The sequence below is a fragment of the Rhagoletis pomonella genome, unplaced genomic scaffold, assembly GCF_013731165.1.
Source record: "Rhagoletis pomonella isolate Grant_MI unplaced genomic scaffold, Rhpom_1.0 Rhpom_scaffold_00013, whole genome shotgun sequence".
NCBI lineage: Eukaryota > Metazoa > Arthropoda > Insecta > Diptera > Tephritidae > Rhagoletis > Rhagoletis pomonella.
Genome location: NW_023458567.1, coordinates 6,100,178 through 6,118,002, shown reverse-complemented (window position 1 = coordinate 6,118,002; position 17,825 = coordinate 6,100,178). Strand labels below are relative to the sequence as shown.

Sequence of the window (17,825 nt, the reverse complement as noted above, 5' to 3'; positions counted from 1 at the left end):
GCTCAGTGGTTAACGCTTCTGACTTTGAACATCGAATTCGCAGGTTCTATCCCTGCTGAAGTCTAGAAAAAAGAAGTCTGATGAGGAGATGTGGTGATCTCCGAAATAGTGCTATAACTTCTACCGCTTAGACTTTGTTGCTTTTTCAATTTTTCCTAATAAACAATCGTGGTACAAAGCTCAATAAAAATATTAAAAATAAAATGTTAACAAGCCACAATAACATTGACAAAAAACAATTTTAATTTTGAACGAAAAATTTTGGAGCGAAAATTATGAATTTTGACAACAAAAATAAACTGTAAAAAGATATTATGTTTATTACCAGCTGTTGTCAGGTTACCTGGTTACAATAATAGGATAATAAGCAACTATTACATTAATAAGACATTAACTTTTCAACAGATATCCTGATAATCAGGCAAGCAAGAACACCCACACTAAAATCAATAAAAACATTCAAATTAAAAAAAAAAACAATTTGGGGAAATTTTTAATTAAAAAAATATATATTTTGAAGGAAAGAATTTTTAAAGGGATTTTGAAGTTTTTGTTTTTCGAAAAAATTAAGATTTTTGAAAAATGTATTACAAATTTTCAAATTTTGAGAACTATAATTTAAATTTAAAAGGAATTTGGAAAAAATATTTCTTTAAAAAAATAGAAATTCTGGAATTTACCAAAAAAAGCAACTTCAAAACAAGCCCTAAAAAATTTTAAATAACAATTAAAAATATTAACGCTGATTTTGCCAGCAAATTAAGTGAAAAATTATGTTTTCCCATATTTCAATTTTCATATTAAATTAGAAAAAAAAGCATTTTTTACTTATGTAAATTGCTTTCGAGAGACTGGCTATACGAATCCAAAAAGTCTGATGTTTAGAAAATTAACATTTTTTAAAGAAGACTCTTCCTTCTTTAAACAAATTAAGAGTTAAAAATAGATTAAAAAATTTATTTGTGGTGTGGGAATATTTAAAAATTGTAAAAAATCAAAATCAAGGAATATTGTGAAACAATATTTACTTTTTAAAAAACTTCAGATTTTTCAAAAATTTAATAATTTTGGAAGAAATAAGAAAAATAGTACTAACACCCACATTCATAAAAATAAAGAAGTTTTTAACTGATTTATAAAGCAAACATTTTTATGAAAATGTCACTTTATAAAAAAATATTAAAAAAAATTTAAGAATTTCGAGAAAATATTAGCAATTTAAAACAGTTTAATAACTTCTAAAATATTGACGAATTTTGGTAAAATTTTAAGTATTTAAAAAAATTCAAGTTGCGTACAAAAATGGAGAATCTAAGAAGCATTTTCAGTGGTTTTAACTTAATTTTTCTAAATGAGTTGTACTTAAGTTCCGTTATAACTAGGGCAGTGCGATTATTCGATTACTCGACCAAGTTGGTTAATCATTTGTTCGGACTATAAATTACTCGAGTAATCACGATTTTGATTGATGAGATTATTCAAAAAAATTAATTATGCTCGTTAAACATGCTTAACTTCTTTTTTAAAATGTGTATATGAAAAAAATATTTCATTTTAATTTTAATTCTTGAAAGCAGAAACGTTGTTTGCAAAGTATCAAGGGACTTCTACTACTTTATATGTAAGCAGTACTTAAAAATATTGATTACGCATTTTACTCAAAATGTTAATTAATCATAAACAAATTACGCTAATATTTTCGTTTTTGGTTAATCAAAATCTTGATTACTCACTTACTGAGCTGAGGAGTCAGAATTTCCATTTAATCGAGTAATTGAGTTATTTACTTTATGATTAATAAACATTTTGAATAATCAATTAATCGCACATCCCTTATTATAACAAATATACAATACATAATCTTTAGAATAATTTTTGGTTAAGTTCGGTATAATCTAAGCTGCCTCTGAATTTGGTTTGAAGTCAGCTGGAAGTAAATTTAGCTAGCTGCCGGCCTACAAAGCTGCCTGAAACAAATTCTAATTACATTTCAATTCTTTTCGCCCACCACTAAACAGCTCCAGTTAGTACAAAGCGGAAATTTTCCTCATAAGCTTATCAAATGCCAAAAGTCTCTCATATTTATTGTTAAAGCAGCCAAAACTACTCGAGGTGACTAGCACACAACATAGCCGAGACTTTTTCTAGCTGCTTAAGGGTGTAGTTGTACGCTTTTTCCCCCATTTCGTGACATGCCAGACAGTGAAATATGACAAAATTATTAAAAGTGGTTGCTGGCAACTAGGCAAGCCGAGTTTTTGTGCTTTAAATACAAGAAGAAAAGCCAATAAAAAAGTGCATGAACTAAATATAGCAGAAATGCAGGACGCTACGCCGAGTATGGTAGGCAGCGAAGAGCTGGCATGCGTCTAGGCTACCACTGCCAAGTTTATTTTTTACTTTTAAGTGATTTGCAATAGACACTATACAGCCAGCCAAACCTCCTAATAGTATACTACTTATAAACAAGCAGTATTTAGTAGTAAAATCACTACCATTTTACTAGGCTTGCTATTCATTTTATTTTTTTTTGCTATTTCCGCAATATTTAAAGCGGCGCCTGTTCGCGTACAAGTTTCGCCATAATTTATTACGCTTTTTCAGCATATTTTTCCATATTTTTTTAGCTATTAACAGCAAAACTTTGCGCCCGACTTTAAGCTACACACAGAAGCACGCCAGTGCTGGCCATAAAATCACCGCCTGTACGCCAGTTTGCTATTTTTCCAACCATTAGTTTTATTTTATTTTTTCCCTCATCATTTTCCGTATTTTCCTACTTCTGTCGCTAACTTCCACTTTGCCTATATACATACAAACACACACACACACACCAGCAGAATTTCCTTTTCCTGGGCAACAAAATAATACCCAGATTTTGCTATTGTTGTTGTATTACGATGGCTGCTGCTGTGCTGTTTTCGGTAGACAGATAGTTTCCTCGTCGCCGCCAGAGGCATGTGAGCTAGCGAGAGCGGGGAGTGGGCAGTGGGGAGTGGGTGTGGGTAAACCAAACAAACAGACGCAGCAAAACGTTCACCCACCGGCGATTTAAGCTTCCAACTGCTGTCTCCCACCTTCTCACCTTCGCCCACTACTAACACTCTGCTAGCTATAAAAGTCCTTCCATCCTTTCATCTCCCTCGACTGCCCCAACCATTCGCCAGCGCTTGCTATTTCTATTTTGGGGATGATTTCGATTCACTCGAAGCTTTCCGCTTTGCTGTCTGTTGTTATGGTTCATATTGATTATATTTTCCTAAGCAAAGTGCGGGTGGGTATATGGTTCTGTGCTATTGTGTGTGTGTGTGTGTGTGTGTGTGTGTGTGTGTGTGTGTGTGTGTGTGTGTGTGGGTTGAACGCGGGTGGAAAGCGTGCTTTGGTATGAGGTTGAGTGGCTGGGCGCAGGAAGCCGGTAGATTTGACTTTTCTATGCGCCAGTGGGTGGGTGGTTGGCTGTTACAAAATTTTGTTGTTATTTTCTATGTGAATGTGTGCGTAGGGATGTGTGTGGTTTTGTGGCTGCACTGTTGTTACAGAATGGAATAGTGTGTATTTGTTGGCTTTGACGACGAGAGGCCGGCAAACTGTGCTGCGACTGGCGCTGTTTTGCGGCTACTTGGGCGTATAGCTGGCGGTGAATTTTGTAGTAGGGCGAAATTAAAAATCAGCAAAGAGATATCCATAAAAGTTACAGTGGAAATACAAGTTCTTTGTTTGTTATTTTTGTATAGAGTTGTTTTCTATGAAGAGGTTACTTAAGTCAGCTGCGAAAGCATGTTGGTTAGCTTTTTTGGTGAGGCAATGATTCTTTAATATTTGCCTTCTCGCATTTTTAATATTGAAAAATTTGTATTTCATTTAGTTTTAAAATTATAGGAAACGTTTTTTTTTTGTTTTCTGAAATTTAAATTTTCATTGATTAGGAGTCAAAATATTTTTATATACATCCATAGTCTCAATGGCCTATAAGACCTTACGAAAGTTTTAAAATTTGTCGGAAACTCAAATAAATTTTTAAATTTTTTTCTGAAATTTAATATTTTTCTATAAGCTATCGAATTTTTTCGGGTAATCCAAATTTTTTTTTATATTCAAATATTTTTTTTTTATATTCAACCATTTATTTTTTTAATGTCTAGAATTCCAGTTACTTCGAATTTCAATGTATCTTTGAAAAACTTAAATTTCAATTTCTTTCTATTCACTTTTTTTTTTTTGGTATTGAAATGACAAAACTTTTAAGCGCAAATTTTTGGAAACTATAGACTTTCAAATTAATCTTTTTTAAGTTCAAAATTTATAGTTAACAATTTTTAGTCTTTAGGAGTTTAAATTTCTAACTTGAAAAATTTTCTACATATTTTAAAACTTTTTGGGACCGCTTTTGTTAATGTCTTTTAAATCAGATTTGCTAGAAATTTAGAAATATTAGGTATGTTAAAATTTTTTTTTTGTTTTATGTTCAGAGCCTTTCCACAATTATGTTTTCCCTTGGTCTTCCCTGCCCTTCCACTTGTCCCTTCCCATTTTTCTTTCTGCCACTGCATTGCCACACCCAAGCTATGATGCAGTCGCTCACCTCCTCCCTCTTCGGCACCACGGCAAGCTGATGACTTGCATTCGCTTACATATATATTTACTCAGATGTCTGCCGTTATTCACAACGCCTGCAAATATGCAATGACTTTGATTGATGCCGAGAGCTTATTTGTATTACAACAAGGAAATGTCCAAGCTATTTTGGCCAGAAGGCAGCAATGTACGAAAGATTTAAAAAAAAAAATACAATAAGTTGCGTTAGACAATTTGTTAAATTTGATAAATTTGTTAAATTTGGTAATCTTTAAACTTTACGATTACGAATTTGAATCGCGTTTCAATTCCTGTGCTTTTTAGGAACAAAATTCTAAAGAATACATACAAAATTTTTGTCACAATTTTCTAATAAAAAATAATAATTGAAAGGAAAACTTATGAGGTTTTTCAAAATTAGCGGCGAAAAGTAAGTTTAACATAATTGCGTACAAATTTAGAAAATTTGTGGATGTTTCTTGTAGTACAAATTTGGAGAATTTTCTAATTTTCAAACTTTTAGAAAATTTGAATACCAAGTTTATATACATTTTTTAAAGATAAAATTGTAGAAAAGTTTTTATTTCAGTTTGTTATCTCTATAGGGAAAAAACGAAAATTTACAGATTTGTTTTAAGGCAGTGTAACACGATTGGACATTTACCCAAAATTTAGTGCAAATAGTATCCTAACCGCGTGAATTCACAAATATTTTGTTTGTCCCAATCACAAAAAACTATTTGTTCAAATTTTTCAATAGAAGTTCGCTGTAGTGTACTAATAGTGTGACTACAAAAAAATTATCCTCCCATTTTTTTTTTTGCACCAACAGTCGAATATAAAATATACCAAAATTTGTGCACAATATTTATTGAATTTTTTCTAAAATTTTCTAACAGTTAGCTACTAATTTCTGTGTTCTTGAAGGCAGAAAAATTACAAATGAGAATTGTAGTAAATTTTTGATTCTTTAGGATGGAGAGTCTATTTATTTTATAGCAAATTCGTAAAAATTTAATTATTTAATTAGTCATTATTAATTTCTTACAATTCCAATCCAAAATTCGAGCCGTAAGGACGAAAATAACGTAAGCAACCATTCTTTTAGTTTTTCTGCTTAATTTTGGGACAAATGTCGCTTACGTTTTTTTCGTGCATTAAAAATATAATAACTTCGCAAATCTTTGCATGCTATTTTAGACGATTTGTGTACATCTAAAAAAAAAAATTATTTTTTCATTACAAATTTGGAAATAAGTTTTTCGATGAAATTTTTAAGATGTATACTAATTTCATATATGTAGATTTTCAAATACTCAACGTTTCTTTTTTTTATTTCTCGTATTTTTAAAATAGGAATCACCGGCTTTATTTGAGCTTATTCCTACTGTTTAGCTTCGCAGTGAGTTTTTTTTCGTTTTTTTGGCATTTTTCAGAACATGTTTTTCAAATACAAGCCCAGATTTATGTACATATTTTTAGAAAATCACATTTTAATATTTTTTTCCTCTTCCTTTTAATTCCTTAATAATCATTTGCAATTTTATAAAACTTTTCTGAAAAATTTCACAAAATAAATTCACTAAAGATTCGAATGGCAAAATTTCCGAGCAATATTTTTCAAGATGACGGCAACTGAGACACCGAAGACCCCATCGAGGCCCCTAACGTCTGCATACACACCCAAAAGCCAGTCTCGGATTTATGTATGTACATACATATATCCCTTACTAGCAATTTCGTGCTTTGCAATTAACCCAAATGTATTCACAGGATACTTGGCTATGAAGCTCGCTTCACTTATATTTTTAGTTTTGTGTGCGCTGTATGCGTTGCTGCGTGTATGTGTGGGTGTGGGTGCGTCACTTTTTGTTATACTACACAAAATTCAGGAAACGCACACAATCATGTATGTATGTATATGCACAAACATATCTATACGTATACTTACAAAGTTGAAAACTGAGCTTTGGACACGAAACTATTCGAAACTATTCACAAAAAACAAGAAAAGTTTCAAATAACACAAAATATTGAAAGTTTTATTTTAGTTTTGTTTGAGATTTGAATTATATTTATAGTTAATATTTAAATATATTTTGCAGGTGCAGGAGTCAAAAAATCATAAATGAATGTTCTCGAAAAACGAACCAACGAACTAACGAACGAACGAACGAAAGCAACGAACGAACACGCACGACTGACAACAACGATGATCCTTATGGTTTGCCGATTACTGACGATATGCCAAAGGCTGGCGCAAGGACCTAGTCGCCAACGTCCTGCCAGCCTAGACAAGCGTCCAATTTGCAAAGTAGCAGAGAGTGGCAGTGCGTGAGCGCAGGTCCTTGGCGAAAGGTATAGCTGGACTGCTCGCGCTTATGGCAAGCCAAGCTGAAATTTAACAGCACACAAGCAAAAGTTGTGTAGAAAAAAGTGTGTGAGTACACAGCTGAGCGGAACTAGGTGAGTAAGCAAATGTTGGCAGCTCCCGGGCGCTGTTATTAACAGTACCTCAACAGCAGTACGCCCCCCAATTGGCTGTAGCAGCGCGCTTGCTCGCGCTCTCTCTGCTACTTTCATTCGCTCTCTTCTTGTGGTACTCGCGCTTGCGCCTATTTTGATAAGCGCATTTCTAGTTGGAAAAAGGACATGTCGATGCACTGCCAGACCTGGCTGGTTATGTTGATAATAATGGCGGCATTGGTAAGCGTTGTGTGCTGAACTGGAAGTAGCAGCGCAATTACTTCTGCTGAGCTGAGTGACAGCGGGTAGCGCAAACTTTCTGAAGCTGAATTCATTATTGAGGCCATGGGATAGAAGTAGGAATTGAATTAAGAGATTTCAGGGAAATATATTTGCGATTACGGAAAGGGCACTTTTAGCGGGTGCCGGTACAGAATTTGTGTGTTCTTTTACTACCTTTTAAAAAGGAATGTCCATAAATTTGCTATTTTTGTAGGTAAACTTAAGTGCCTGTAATGACCAAGGAAAAGTTTTTATTAAAATCAAATATCTGTTAAAATATTTGGTTGGCCACAAAGAAAACAGAAAACACAAATTTCCAAAAATTTTAATATTTAAATTCCTTCTAATTGCCTTCTAATTGTGAGCGGAAAAAATTATATTTATAAGACTTTTGTTAGAAAAGGTAATTTTTAAATCCTTAGTCCTTTTTTTACCTATTTTTTTATTGTATTTTGTAGCCTCAATGTTTTTGCAATAGAGAATCATCATGTTTTTATTTACTATGTTTAATTTTTTTTTAATTTTTGCGGAAATTCACTTTTTTTCTGATATTGTGAAGTTCCATTTATTGCAAGCAGAAAATATTTTCAGTACGATAGAAAATCTATCAGGAAAAGAGCAAAGTCGTACGACAAAAATTTTATTTTAATTATATAAGTGAGTAAAAAGTGTCTTTCTTTTATTTAATTGTAAGATATCAGCACTACAACTAAATTTTCTGTTAATTAAGATTTTAAAATCTAATAAATTTTAACCATAAATTTTTTCTTTCAGTTTATTTAATTAATGTTTATTTTATTTTTATTTTTTTTTTTTTTTTATGAACTACAATTGTGAAATTTAAAAATTTTTTTAATGGATTCTATTGCTGCTGGTGTGGTGGTAAGCAGTGCGCGCTTCCACTCCGCAACGCCTGGGTTCAAACCCTGGTCAAAGCAACATCGCAAAAAATATAGAAAAAAGGTTTTTTCTTAACAGCGGTCGTCCCTCGGCAGGCAATGGCAAACCTCCGAGTGTATTTCTGCCATGAAAAACAGCTTCTCATAAAAATACAATCGCCGTTCGGAGTCGACGTAAAACTGTAGGTCCCTCCGCTTTGTGTGACAACATCAAGCCGCACGCCACAAATCGGAGGAGAAGCTCGGCCAAACACTAACATATGTGTAAGCCCCAATCTATTATATTATTATTGCTGCTGGTTCTTATTCTTTCATTTGAAGACTTAAAAATTAGACACTTTCCAAATTTTTGCTAAAGATTTTCCTTTTATATATTCGTAAAATAAAATAATCAAACCTGTAGAATTTTTTTTTTTGTTTCTTTAAAAGCCTTTTTCTTCAGCAGCCTATTCAATTTATCTGCCCTTCACACAATTTTTGTTGAGAAAATTTGACTTGAGAAACTCGAAATTTTTGACGTTTCCAGTTTCCAAACTTTTTTAAATACAATACTAATTTAAATCTTCTTATTTTTTTTTTAATATGCAAATAATATTTAAAACAGACAAAACGTATTATTTATTATTAAAAGTCACTTTAAAAATTTTAATTTTAAAGTTTTCCAGACTTTTCTTTTTTTAACTTTAAGGTTTAGAGCGTAAAATAAAAACAAATTAAAAGCAACAAAATTTTTTTTTTAAATAAATGAAAAATTTCAATAAGACCTAAAATTTTCAAAATTTTTATAAAATATGTACAAGATTAAAAAACTGAATATTTTTTTATTTATTATTAAAAAAAATTATAAAGCTTAGATTAAAATTTGTGTAAATGTACACATTAAACTTTAATATTTATTTAAAAAAAAAGCGAATTAAATACTTTTTCACCTTTTTTCACTTAAAAAGCAGTTTTATTAGGATTGAAAACTTCATATTTTTTTTTATAATTTGATTTTTAAGCATTTTTATCTGATTTTTCAATTAAGTAATAGTAATTATTTTTGATTTGAACTTCAATTTCAACTTCAGCATTTTTCAAAAATTCGGAAATGTCTTAAGTTGCCAGTGGCAATAGAATACTTAAAATTTTTTAATTCCAACCATAAAAAAAAACACTTTTTTTAATTTATTCAAGAGTTTTTAAGAATACATAAATTTTTTCAATTCAAAAAAGTTTAACTTGAAAAATCGAAAGTTTCAATTTATTAATTTTTTCCCAAAGTTTTCTAATTTAATTTTAACATTTTTCAATTTTAATAAACTTTTTAATGAAAATAATTGAAATATTTGACACAGTGCACCTTTTTCCAGGCGCGCGCTCTTCAAATTTCTCTCTCGCCCTTAACCAGAGTATAGAGTATATCACTTCTCTATAATGTCCTATAAATTCTCACGCTTTTTCACACATAAATACACACATATTTATTCTGCTTAAGCGGCGCACCCAAAACTAACCCTCGACCTGCAAAAGTATCAGCAGTCTCAGTCGTCTCAACTTGTATGCCATTACATGGAATTACAAGGACTCAACGTTGGTTAGCGGCAACGTCAACGCAACAAAATGTGCCTGGATGTATCTATAAAGCAAACATATGCACACACACACGAGCATATACCTCACGAATAGTCTCCGCTGCCAGCAGCCTGTAAATCCGAACCTTAAACCGGCTGCAAGACACAGCAGGAGCTCGGCAGATGAATGCAGCGCAAAGGATAAGGTATGGATGAGGATTGATGTAACCAAGTGGGCAAACCGGATGCGGAACCAGCAGCAAAGCCAAAGGCAAAGCCAATCGAAGTTGGAAGTTATAGTAATTGAAGAAGAATGTAGTGGTAAAGATAGAGGGAGGCAGCAGTGGTATGAACGAGGTTTGCATGGAAAAGGCGTACAGCTTCAGTGGAAGCAACGAAGGCAGACCACAGGACTGCGATGCGGTGAAGTTAACAGGAGCCGATGGATGCAATGGATTTGTTTGAAAGCGCTACAGTGAAGCTGCTTGCTGTGAAGTAATGGTCAGCGAAAGCTGCAGGCAAGGCAGCGCAGTTGACGCTGGCCAAGAAAAAACGTGCAGCTAGAGGCAGGGCAGCCAGAAATGAAGTGGACGACAGCCTTAGGCAGGAAGTAATAGAGCAAAGTGCATGCAAGTTTGGAAAGCAATGCGAAAATGTCGAGAAAATACAACTTGTTGTTGTTTTAGCCTCTCTGTTGAGCGATTATTGCCTTTGTTGCTAAGCTGCTGCAGTCGTTTGCGAGATTTTTCGTTCGGTCACTCCCACGCCTAGCTGCATTAGACGCAATGGATGCTTTGCCTGACAGAGACACGACTGAATACACTTGACTGAGTTTGTCCACTGGATTTTGATGTGGTTGCTTGTACTGCTGGTACACGTTTTGCTTGCAAGCATTATGCAACAACCAAAGGCAACAACACCGAATGTCCAAATTTGCCTTACGCCTTTTCAGAATTTTTAACAACCGCCATCTTTGATGGCTGGCAGCATACTCTGCCCGCCAGCTTACCAACTGCCTTGCATTAAAGCTTCGTGTTGGCAGGAGAACGTTCATTCAAATTCACTTTAATGTTGGCATTTTCAGTAGCCTTTTTTTGTACTTCCTCTTCCATCAACACACCCTTACCCTGCTTAGGGGATATATGTATCATTTATCTCTGCTTTATATTTTCACACCACCACCGGCCACTATGACCACACTGTTTTTCGTTTGAAAAATAAATTGCTGCAAAATATTGATTCGTTGTTTCGTGAAAAAGTTGCTCGGTGAAAAGTTTTCAACATTCGAAAGGGAGGGGAAATGTTGAAAACATGATTTTATTATTAGATAGTTGGAAACTTCCATGACTAAATGCATACATAGATAGGTAGAAAAAAATATATGTATTTGCGCTAGTACTTAAAAAAAGTACAAGTCATTCACTTGTAGTCTACTTTTGGGCGCTGCAAAATTTTCTTCTCAGCTTTTGGCACTTTTTGATGCTTTAAAAAGCAATTGCTCGTACATTTTCTGAGTAAATGGATAAAGGATGCCTAGCTTACATCGGAAATTGCTCTCTATTTTTTTTTCGATACATATGCTTCTGCTTCTTCTTCACTGAATACCATTTCTATAGTAAGTTTTTTTTTTGTTCTAAAGAACAGCATTCTAAACTTGCTTCGCCTACTTAAAATACGTTAAATTTCCACTAACTAATGATTTGTAATCTAATTTCGAAGAAACGAGGTCTATCCGCAGGCGCTGTCTTTTGCTTATCAAATATACATACATACTTATATATTAATTTAAAGTTTCCAAATTCAACTTGTAAAAAAAAACGCAGCATGAAAAACCTTTTGCATATAATTGTCAATTTGAAATTTATTAATAAGCATTAATATTCTATAAAAAGTTTAACCAAGTAAATTTTTTTCTGTTACTAATTTTTTTTTATCAAAAATGTTATTTTAAATTAAAAAAAAAATATTTAATCAAGAAAAAAAATCAAAAGTAAGGGTACGTAATAAAGTAAAATGAAAAATGATTAAAAAATTAGGATTAGAAAAAAATAAATACCGAAAAAAAATAAAATTAAAAAAAACGTATTTTACAAAGAGATATTTTTTAGTACCCATTCGAAATTTTGGAATTTTTAGAACACATACATATCATTTTATACTTTTTTTTCAAAATTTAATTTTTATAAAAAATATAAAAAGACATTTATCAGGAGTTTCATTTTCCCCGAACCGGTTCACTTTTCACAGTTGGTTTTCATGCATTTACTAAGGGCGGGATACAAATTTTCTGGTGAAACTTTTTTTCGGGCAAAAAAAATGGAGAGACAGAATTATGCTCAACCTATATTTCATATTTTTTTTTATTAAAAAATCCGGTTTTGTAAATTAAAGAATAAATAAAAATTCCAAAAAGGATTATTTAAGATTAAAAAAATATCAAAACTTGAACTATAATACTGCTGCCTTTCAATTAATAAGACAAATTTATGTTTGAACGCAGTTTATCTAAACTAATTTTATTTTTTTTTTCAAAATTCAAATTTTTAATACAAAAAAACAACGCATTATGACTGCTATTTTCCTACATGAATCGTATAGATTTATACTAAAATGTTTATAATCATATTTTTTATATTTGACGAAAATCCAATTCTTTAAATTGCAATATTAGTTTTTCTGTAAATTGGAAAAATCTATGCTCAAATGAAAATCTATAGAATTTAACTTTTCTTAAATTTACACAAATATAAAAAATATTAAAAAAAATTAATAAACAATTTAAAAACAAAATTTACAAATATATATATACAAAAAATTGGGTGTTCACACTTGCCTGGTTATCAGGTTATCTGCTTACTAATTATTATTTTATTGTTGTCAACTGAATAAATAATATAACCAGATATGCTGAGAGCCAGGGAAGTGTAAACGTCCACAACATTAAAAAGAAATATTTATAAAAAATTACAATCTTAAAAAAAAACTATTTAAACAAGAAGAGAAGAAAAAAATAATACAAAAAATTACATTGAAAAAATTATTAAAAAAAACAATCAAAATTGAGGCTTGCCTTTTTATTCTTAAAAGATCAAATTTCACCAATATTTTTTTGTTAATTTTTCGATAACTCAATTATTACAAATACATATTTAGTATTTATTGTATTGTTTTTTACAACCCAAAAATTTATCATTTTTTGCTTTAGAAATTTATTTTAGGAAATCAGATAATTTTTCGCGGTAATTTTATTCTAATTTTTCAATAATTCAAATTTTTTATTTAAAAAGAGTTTTTATAACGATTACCATTTTTTTTAAATTTAAGCTTTTATGTGCGCGGAAGAGGTTTATTTTTTAATCTAATTTTTCTGCCGAAGATCATTGCTATGCTTAGTTCATAAAGCCCGATCGATCGATAAGTATGTCTGTATGTATCTAGACGAGTTTAAAGCCCCGCACATAACTTTCTCATTACTGCTCCCCAATCAGACATAAACTTTTTTAATTTTCACTAACTACTATTCTCAATTTCACATTTTAGAGTTTATTTTGACATTTGCCTAGAAGTTGGTGAGAGTCTGCTCCGTTAATGAAGACATATGGCGTAATTTTCATGAAAATAAAGTAAAAATTTACTGAAAAAATTTAAAAAAAAAACCATCAACCAAGCAAAATGTGCCACAAAGGGTTGCTAAAGCATAAAGTTAGTTGAAAAACGAGTTTTCCATTCCCGGCAGCTATTCTAAATGCATTTTTCCAACTTCATTTAAATCAAGTGGCACAGCCGACAGATAATGTAATTTGATATTTTCCAGGCTTACACTTTTTTTTCGCATTTTCCGACAGTTGACAGCGCGTTGCTTCCTGTTACGGTGCTGATTTATCTCATTCAAATGCGCGCCTTGAGCTATGCAACTAATCTATGTGCTCACGCTCGCATTCTATCCCTCTCTCACTCGCACACTCAGTTGCTTTGTTTTACTAAGTATGCTCCGTGACAATAATATGCTAATGACGCTGTCACATCTGTTTGCAAACTGTCAGTGTCACTTGAAAGCATAGGCGATTTTTTTGCGAACACATTTTTTTGCACGTTGCATTTTTTTAGTTTGCTAGGGCGAATATGAAATGTAATCAATTTCACTGCTGATAATTTATTTATGGTACCAACGAATGTCAACGTTTTGACATTTCGAAGAGCAATCAAAGTTAGATGTGAAGCTGAGATGAATGTCCATTGAAACTGAGTTAGGGACCAACATATGTACATACATATATAAGTGGTAGTGGGAGCATTTTGATTAAATTAACAGAAATTGGAAAATTTTCGATAGTTGCATTCATTGCGAAAATAGTGGTTAGAGTTGCTACAAAACTTTATGAAAATAAAATCTTTCCTTTGCGTTTTTTTCGTATTTTAAATAAAAAAACGTAAAATTTATAAATTAAAACTATTTTTCAACACAAAAGTGAAATTACCGTGCAAAAAATAAGATTTTTAAAATTTAACAAATTTAAAACATCTGGAAATTTTCTAGATTTGTAAATGGAAGCCGAAAATATAAACCGTTTATACCTTTGATTGTTTGAAGTTTAAAAAATTTAAAACTAAATATTTTGAAAATTAAAAAATTTAAAATATAAATTACATATATTTTTTTTAATTCAAATATAAAAAACTTAAAAAACTTGAAAATTTTGAGAATTAGAAAACATGTCAACTTTGAAAAATTAGACATTTTAAATTTTTTATTTTTTTCAATTAAAGTTTTAAAATGCAGAAAACATAAAAATTATATTTTAAAAATTTGAATACATATTAAAAAAATAAAATTTTAAATTTGTTTTGAAAAAAAATTTATTTCAAGCCTTGAAAATTTTGCAATTTGATTTTTTTTTCAAATTTTGTTTATTTTTATTTTCATTCAACAATTTTTATTGAGCTTTAGGCCGTTTTTAATGAAAACCTATTGTGGACAAAGCACCAGTTTTTGTTTATTAAAATCATAATATTTAAGCGAAAAAAAAATTATAATTACCGTCATTTGCACCTTGAACATTTTAGAATTCTTTGCGCTTAAAAAATATGCAAAAAAGTTTTAACTTCGAAAATTTTAAGAATTAGAAAACTTGTAAACCAAGAAATTTTTCTTTTTTGATATTTTTGTTTTGATTACAAACTTAGCAAATGCAGAAAACTTTTAAAAATTTGAGTATTTTACAAATTAGAATATTTTAAAAGTTACAAAAGAAAAATGAGAATATTTGAAAAAAAAAAATATTTATAACTTGCGAATTTCGCGGAAATTAATTTTTCATCAATTACCGAAATTTCGATTTTCTTATTCTTTCCACATTTGAATTTTTTTGTTTGTTTATCAAAATCATAATTTTTAAGCGAAAAATTTTACAAAATATGTAGTTTGCATTTTGCATACATTTAGGATTATATGCGCTTAAAAATTTTAAAGCAGAAATTTCGTGGTTATTAAATTAAAGTGGGCTTTTTAGGAAAAGTATTTCTGAATCGAAAAGTATTAGCTCTGAAATTTCGATGCTTTCTTCTTTAAAATCAAAATATAGTAAAAAATATGTTTGTAGCCAAAAAAATCCAAATTTTTTTTTACAATTCTTGTACAATCCCAAAATTACAGGACTGGTTTTTCATTTACAAAAATTATGTCAATCCCAAAATCTTAACATTTATGCCACCAATTCCGAGCTTCCTAAAATTCTATTGGCAATCATGGATACCCTTTCCTTTGTTTTTTTTTTCTGTAGTACATGTCTCATGTAGAGTAATTTGTTTGCGCCTGCTTTAATCGGATTCTACACAAAACGGAACTGTTGCTGTGAAAACAAAAGGACAACCAGATACATGCATGCATACATACATATCTGAGTACCTCTGTAGTTATGTATGTATGTATGCAAGTACTAATAGAAGCGTACGCGCAAGCCGGCCCCGACTTAAGCGCACAAAATTACCTTACATGGCCTAACACTTTGCCCACCACCCTTCTTTCTCCCTTCCCTGGCTCACTGTTCTCTGTTATCCTTACTTTCCTGCAACAAATGCATCTCGAAATTTATTTACTGTGCAAATTTATGACCGTAACGACTTATTGACATCTACTAATGTTTTTGTTTTTGCCATTTGTTGCACCCTTTTTCCGCTGTTGCTTTTCCTACTCTTTTGTTTTTGTTGCTTTTTGGCCTGCGGCAAAGTTCATTGAACTCGTCCGCTCGGCTTTGACGGTATTTTTGCGTCGCAGATTTTCGTGTGTTTTTCGCTTTTTCGCCAGCCCACTCTCCGCGATTTGCAGCACGCTCATACATATGTGGCATGCAACAAAATGCAGTTAATTAAGTGCGCAACCGGCATAAATAACAAACAAAAACAACAGCCGCGGCGTTAAACAAAAGCAGCACATTTTTTGCATTTACGCTGCCTTTTTGCCATTTTTGCCCTAAAATTCGAGTGAAGTGCGAAGAAAAGTGACATTGACTGGCTGGCTGTAAGTATGTCTGTCGTTCGGGTGAATATGGGTGTGTGACTGCCTGTTGTTTGCATACGCTAAGCGTTCACAAAGACAATGCGACATGTGCTGCAACAACAAAAACAAAAAAAAACTAACGCACAAAAGACAGTTAAGTCGCGTGCCGCGTTGGATTTTTGTTGGAAGCGCGGCAGCATGCAAATGTCGTTGCACTTCCTTTTGTTTGTTTTTTTTTTTTGGTTTTTAACTTTTTTTTTGCCTATTCAGAATACTCAGCAGCGCAATTAGACAGCAGTATGCCTGCCTCATTTTTTCGCTTGAATTTAAAGGGAATGTCACTGCTTGGCATGCATTTCTTGACACTTAATTTTTTTGTTTTTTATTTGCTTTTTTGCTTTTGCCTTTTCTTCATTTAAATTGCTGGCTTTTTCAAACAAACTTACTACAAATGTTAAATCCATCAACGTCGTCATTATTCAAAACCGCAAGCCTTTTGCCACACCCCCTTCTTTTTTGGCTGAGCCACCCTGGCTTCAATAGACGTTTAGAGCTCGTTTATGCCTTCAGGGGTTCTATGAAAAATGTTTACTCATTAACAGCCACAACAGCCTGCATAAAAGTGGGTGATTGGATTTTTTTTTGTAAGAAGCAAAGTACTTTGAAATTTAGGGCAAAGGACGCGGTTAATGCAAACGAAAAATAAAACAAGAAATACTGAAATTTATCTTCTTATTTAGCAAGCATGCTGCTACTCCTAAATAAAAAACAACAGCAATTCGTCAAACATAGCAGTTACAGTAAGCTTAATTCACGTTTGGTTTTTTAGAATTAACTTTTTTGAAATATGTATTTACAAATTTCGGCCAAGGAAGTGCCCTCCTAATAATAACTTATGCTATCATTACACAGTACGGCAAAATCAACTTTTTTTCTGGGTATTGGACCAAACCAATTTTTTTTTAAGAGCTTGAGTCATAGGTAAAACAGTGATTTTTCCGTTTCTCGAAGTTGGCCTCTGAAATCGAGATATGTGCCTTCGAAGTTCGAAATAGGACCTTTGTTAAAAAATTATATTTAATTATTGCATGTAAATAACGAAAAACCTAAAAATATAGGCGTAGTCCTCCTTTGGCTCTTATTTAAATCGGATATAACTTTTTTTGTGCAATCTTATATTACAGGTGCTACAAGGGGTCAAAGTTCAGGTCTTCGAAAAATTTAATTCCCTATAGTGCAAACAATTTTGAACTGATTTTCAAAAAATTTGTATCGTTGTAAAGGTGATTAAACCCCCTTTCTTCCGATATGCATATCTGTATACTTCGTATATAAAAGTTTCAGAAAGACCACATTTAAAAAAAAAATATTTTAAACAAAAAAATTACTAACAGGTTTTTAAAAAATTGGTACCGATGAAATCCCCTTTCTTCTGATATGCGTATATGTATACTTCGTCCAAAAAAATTTGAGAAAAAAACAAATTTAAAGGAAAAAATACATTTTTTTGTAAAAAAAAATTAACAAAAAAAATTACTAACGGATTTTTAAAAG

The 17,825-nt window shown here is 31.6% G+C and overlaps 1 protein-coding gene across 5 annotated transcripts in view; it reads right to left on the bottom strand.

The window, feature by feature from the left end:
* LOC118748669 (ELAV-like protein 2) overlaps positions 1-17,825 on the bottom strand; it is a 101,807-nt gene that overhangs the window by 27,360 nt on the left and 56,622 nt on the right. For 4 of the 5 annotated variants that reach the window (XM_036483256.1, XM_036483262.1, XM_036483261.1 and 1 more), the window contains exon 1: positions 6,527-6,807. The exons of the other annotated variant lie outside the window; for it this stretch is intronic. The gene's annotated coding sequence lies outside the window, so the exon portion shown is untranslated. Of the gene's footprint in view, positions 1-6,526; positions 6,808-17,825 lie in introns of those variants that run through there. 5 annotated transcript variants of the gene reach the window in all.